Source organism: Glycine max, chromosome 5, assembly GCF_000004515.6.
Source record: "Glycine max cultivar Williams 82 chromosome 5, Glycine_max_v4.0, whole genome shotgun sequence".
In the NCBI taxonomy this organism is placed as follows: Eukaryota; Viridiplantae; Streptophyta; class Magnoliopsida; order Fabales; family Fabaceae; genus Glycine; species Glycine max.
In genome coordinates, this window is record NC_038241.2 from 16,870,448 (window position 1) to 16,876,900 (window position 6,453).

General features: G+C 29.9%; 1 pseudogene; it reads left to right on the forward strand.

The window, feature by feature from the left end:
- LOC102666967 (probable disease resistance protein At5g66900) lies at positions 1–5,205 on the forward strand (annotated as a pseudogene).
- The last annotated feature ends 1,248 nt before the right edge of the window (positions 5,206–6,453 follow it).

The window sequence follows — 6,453 nt, forward strand, 5'->3', positions numbered from 1 at the left end:
ATGGGTTCGATTTTCACTATCGATGGGGGATCTTGTTGGCAGGAAATCTATAAGTACTTCTATAACCGATCTTTGAGCCTTGAGACCCATCCTGACCTTGGTAAGCTTTCTCTACCATAATTTTTTGTCAAAATGAAATTTTAATTAGCCATAATGAATTCCCCTATCGTAAAGGGAGGAACTGAAATCCGCTCGTAAAGGGAGGAACTGAAATCCGCTCTAATCTGAAGGTTGGATAATGAGCCAAACAACCCACAATTGTTCATTTTAGAAGGATGGAAACCATGATGTATGACTATTAGAAATTTTAGTTTACTCATTTCTTTCAGGAACTTTGGAAAGGTGTACTAATTAGTTTGAAGGTTTAAAATCAGAACCTCAGCTTGAGTTGGTTGCATGTAGGACCAACATGTTGTGGAAATTTCATCTGCAAAAGAAACTAATATGGTGTCAATACTCAATAGTAGAAGAGCAACAAATGATAGATCATAGGAACTTTGTTTTTAGTTATTACCATCTTCACTTTGTAAGTAATTGTCTATACTTTAGAGAAAGATATGACTAAACAGTTGATATAGACAATGTTCGAGCAAGGATTTGTTGGGGTTTTGGTTCAACATTCCATCAAAAAATATTTGACAATATGTGGACCATCATGCCTTGCTGTTTTTCTCTAAGCCTTCATTCAGGTTTATTTTGTGTTGTGTCAATCTTAAGTCTTTTTCTCAGTTCAACTTGTTCTTGGGTGCTTCGATAAATTGTGAAGTCTCTTAGAATGTCATCAAGGATGATGAAATGGTTATTATAGTAGTAACTATTTGTGTCACTTGTATTTTTCCTGGTAAAATTAGAAAAAATTAATCCCTTAGGTACCCTCATAGGAAGGATTGACCCAAGGATAAAGCAATTAAAGCTTACACTTTAGGCTCCCCAACAAAAAACATAATTGTTAAAAGGGCCTCATATGTTGATAAAAAGCTGACATATGTTAGTAAAAAAGCCCAACATATTGAAAGTAAAAAATATCTTTTAAATTTTGCTTTAGCCTTGCTTATCGTTGAATTGTTTCACTTAAATATGTTTTGATTCTTTATAAATATGATTTGATTTGATTTTAATTCTTTAAATTTCTTATTCGTTTTGGTCTGTGTAGATTTAAATTTTTTTGAAGTCAATCCATAATGCCATTTAACAGTCATGTGTCACTTAATCATATCACTTATTTTATCCTTTTGTAATGATAATGTAGTAAATCATTCTATTGCAACAATATACACACACATATGTATATATATATATAGTTAAATAAGATAATGGCCTAACTTACTAAAATAAAAATAAAGTTAAAAACAATCTCATCAAAACTTATTGATAGAAATTCTCTTATTTATTTTAAGATGATTGGTTATATGTACGTGTATTATTAGATTATTATATATATATATATATATATATATATATATATATATATATATATATATATATATATATATAGATAGATAGATAGATAGATAGATTGTAAATATGTATTCTGATAAGGTATGCATAACACATCAAATGCTCTGGGCTCACACAACTTTTGATTTCACTAGGTAAATTCAGGGAAAATATTTATTTTGTAACCTTTTCAAAAACGCCCAAGTTGAAGATTTTTGTAGAAAGACTATTTGAACACTTTGGATATCAAGTGCCTAAGTTTCAAACTGATGAAGATTCAATTAATCAATTGGGACTTTTGGTAAGGAAATTCGAGGGAAGCCCAATGCTACTGGTTTTGGATGATGTATGGCCGGGCTCAGAAGCCCTCGTGGAAAAATTTAAATTTTATTTATCAGATTACAAAATTTTGGTGACTTCAAGGGTTGCATTTCCTGGATTTGGCACCCAATGTGTCTTAAAACCACTAGTTTACGAAGATGCAATGACCCTTTTCCATCACTACGCTCTCTTGGATAGCAACAGTTTAAATACTCCTGACGAAGACATCGTCGAACAGGTGCTTGTTCTTACTTTCTGACGCATAAGAGTAATTCATGTCCTTATCCAGAATGCAGTGATTCATTTAGGTTTAAATCAAAAATGATTTTTTAAGACAAGTCTGTTTAAATTAATTTAATTTTTTTATTAAAATTATTAGTGTTTTATTTGAAAATTATTTTTTATATTTTTTAGGATATAAAATTACTTATTAAATTAATGTAATAAGTTTTTTTTTATATTTTTAAATCAGTAATGAAATCGTTTATTTAACTTTTTTAACACATCACTGAACTTTAGTAATATTTTATAATAGCGACTTTATAATATTAGTACATTCATTGAGTTTAATTTCCATTTTTTTGTTTTTTTTTTCCAGTAATTTCTATGTTTTGTTAGTACAATAAAATTTATACTATCAGATAGTTAAAAGTCAATGATTAACATATTTTTTAAGATAATTATTATAAAAATTAACTAATTTATTATACAGTTTATAATTTTTTTTATAAACTGACATGTATAGATGACATTATAAAAATCTTTTACACATCCAATGTATACAATATTTACTCTATTCCATTATTTATCATTTATAATATTAAATGACAGAAAGTCAGTAAAGTTGCTAGTAACAAAAAAGGTAGAAGCTGCGTATTTTAATTTGAACCAGTAAAATAATTAAGGTCAACTAATGAGATAAATAAAGTTGTTAAATAATTAAGGTCAACTAATGAGATAAATAGAGTTGTTAGAGAGATGTGTTATAATAGGATGGTGATGAAAATACTTTTAGTATTATTTATTGTAAAAGTCAATAAATTTATTATACACGATAATATTTGTGGTGGAATGATAATATAAAATTATTTTAATTGTTATTATACAATTTTTTTAATTATATTATTTAAATATTAGATAATAATTTTTGTTAAGTCACAAATATTAATAATGAATAATATTTTAGAACTTTTTCATTTTTTTTCATAATACTCGCATTTGGGCCGATCATGCATTCCTTTGAATTATATAGATATCATAAAGTTGTTTCAGACCATTATATGATTTTTTTTTAGAAAAGAAATACATTATCATTGAACGAAAAAAATGCATGGCAAACTGTTTTGACCCTATATACCAAGCAGAAAAATTATTAGGAGGTTTAAGACTTTCAAGTGTCCATAGTTTCAGTCATTGTTTATATAACTCATTTAAAAATTTCAATTTAATAGAACAAATTAATAATATTTAATTATGTCTCATATGAGATCAGTATAGACCATAATGATCATCTCGAATTACCTAATAATTTTTTTACAAGTAACAATGTATATTTGCACCTTGCACCACCTAAGTCATAACAAACTATATTTATGTGCACTGATTGCAGGTTGTGAAAAGTTGCAAGGGTTTACCACTTGCCATTAAAGTGATTGGTAGGTCACTCAGTCATCGACCTTATGAGTTGTGGCAAAGGATGGTGGAGGAATTATCACATGGTCATTCTATACTTGATTCTAACATTGAATTGCTAACTTACCTCCAAAAAATCTTGGATGTCTTGGAAGATAATACAGTCATCAAAGAGTGTTTCATGGACCTTGGCTTATTTCCTGAAGACCAAAGAATTCCTGTTACTGTTCTAATTGATATATTCGCAGAGTCGTATGGACTAGACGATGATGGCATAGAAGCAATGACCATCATCAACAAATTAGAGTCCATGAATCTGGTTAATGTCTTAATAGCAAGGTACAATGAATATCTTATTCTCAGAATCGTAATATATATCTCTAAAAAGACTTAAAGAGAAATAGTTGCGAGGAACAATTGGTTCCTTTTATATATTAATATTCTAAAAGTAAACATTTATCTTGGACTTAATTTAAACTTCGCACTATACAATTCGGCATCACATTTTATAAGCTTGCTCTGAGATTTGCAAGTAATCTATCTGAGTATCTCAAAGAACATGTACCTTTAATTTTGTTCGAGAACTTTTTTCCCTAGGGAATTAATTTCTCTTAATTTACCAGGAAAAATACAAGTGACACAGACAGTTATTACTACAATAACCACTTCATCGTTGTTCATGATCTTCTAAGAGAGCTTGCAATTTATCAAAGCGCCCAAGAACAACTTGAAGGGAGCAAAAGACTGATTATTGACACAAAAGAAAATAAAAATGAATGGGGGCTTGGCGAGAAGCAACAAGGCATGATAAGCCGAATATTGTCAAATTGTTTTAGATATTGTTCTAAACAGAAACCCCCACAGATCCATGCTCGCACATTGTCCATATCCATTGGTTAGTTATCCGTATACCTTTCTCTAAAGTACAGAAATTTACCAGCAAAGTGTAGAAATTCTATAGTTGACATCATATGGGTTGGTTTTGCAGATGAAACTTGCAATTCGCATTGGTCACACATGCAACCAGCTAAAGTTAAGGTTCTGATTTTAAATTTTTGAACTAATCAGTACTCTTTTCCAGAATCCATGGAGCAAATGAGCACATTAAAAGTTCTCATAGTCACAAATTACAACTTCCATCCTTCTGAGTTGAACAATTTTGAGCTACTCAGCTTTTTATCCAAATTGAAAATAATTAGATTAGAGAGGATTTCTGTTCATTCATTTGTCACACTGAAGAGTCTTAAAAAACTATCACTCTACATGTGCAACTTGAGTCATGCTTTTCAAAATGGTACCATCCTAATTTGAGATGCATTTCCAAACCTAGTGGAGTTGAGCATTGACTATTGCAAAGATATGGTGGTGTTGCCTTTTGGGCTATGTAATATTACCCCACTAAAGAAGCTCAGTGTTACTAATTGCCACAAGCTCTTAGCACTTCCCCTAGAAATTGGAAAGTTGGTGAATATGAAACTCATAAGGCTAAGTTCTTGTACCGATTTGGAAGGGATACCAAATTCTATTGGAAAGCTTTCTAATCTAAGGCATCTTGACATCTCAAACTGTATAAGCCTTCTTAATTTACCAGAGGACTTTGGCAATCTGTGTAACCTAAGAAACCTCTATATGACAAGTTGTTCAAGGTGTGAATTACCATCTTCAGTGGCCAGTCTTGTGAATTTGAAGGCAGTGATATGTGATGAAGAGACAACTGCTTCATGGGAAGGATTCAAAGCTATGCTTCCCAATCTTCAGATAGAGGTGCCTCAAGTGGATGTTAACTTAAACTGGCTTCATTTAGTTAGCTCATAAGTCATAAGCTTCTTTCTTTAACTTTCTATTGGATCATTGGTCGTGTCATGTGTGTAATATTTTATTTTCTGTGAAATAATCATATATGTTCAAAGTGTGAATAATCCTCTTCCTTGTGTCCCTGAAAAAGGTTGGAGATTTTAGGGACACAAGGAATAATGATCATACATGTCCAACCTCCTTGTGTAATCTTTTTATGTTACTTCAAGTTGTTGTGCCAATATTTATATGTTTCTTGTAAATATTATATTACTCGAAGGAGGTTGGAGATTTCATGTGTTGTGTGTAATGTCATGGGTGGACATACTTGGTTTGATGATGCCCACAGAATTATTGATTTTTTTCCTTCTTTTGGAATTTGGTTTTGTAAAATATGATTGTTATTCTCTTTGAGTTTAATCTTGATTATTGTGTAAAAGAAAGTAGGTTCAAAAGAATGTGTCAAATAATGTGTTTCTAGCATTAATTTCTCTCTTTCTATTCCATATACTTCAAGGGTATTTGTACATAGTACTATTCCTATAAAATATACAATCAATCTAAAAATAAATACATCGATTCTAATTCACTAATTTCTAACTAATTAACCTTTGCCAATTAAAAAACTAATTCCTAACTAAATAAGGAAACATAGTATTAATTCATAGCTTTAACGTGTTAACTCTCCCGACCCCCTCAAGTTGGTGCATATATGCTCAACTTGGACAACACTGAATAGAATAAACCACTATGGAGGTAACATCACAAAAAATTACAACCCAATAAGTATGTACTTGAGTGATTCTATTTTGATTTAATTGAACCTTATTTGTTTTTAATAAGAAAAGATGTATTTTGAGTAATTGCATGTGATTAGTAATCAACTGAGTAATTAATGAAAGAATGAAAAATAGATAAACTTAGTATTTCTTAATAATGGTCAATTAGAAAAATATACAAAATCAGTTATATAGAATTCTTCCCAATAAATTCTTTGTAACTAAATTGTTTGTGGTATTTTATTTATTAAGTGTTTGCAGTGCGACTTGTGATTGTCTTAGAAAAAAGGAATTCTTGGGGTTGCCTGTGATGAAAGTTTTGTAAAATTGTCTGTAAATGATTTATTATAGATGAAATTTTAATCGATGGATTAGATTTTATTACACAAGTTTTATGAGAATTTTAGAGTGAATGAATTTCAATCTAAAATTTAACTGAATTGTATTACAATTAATTGGTGCAAAATTTCATTGTTTAAAAAAAACTTAG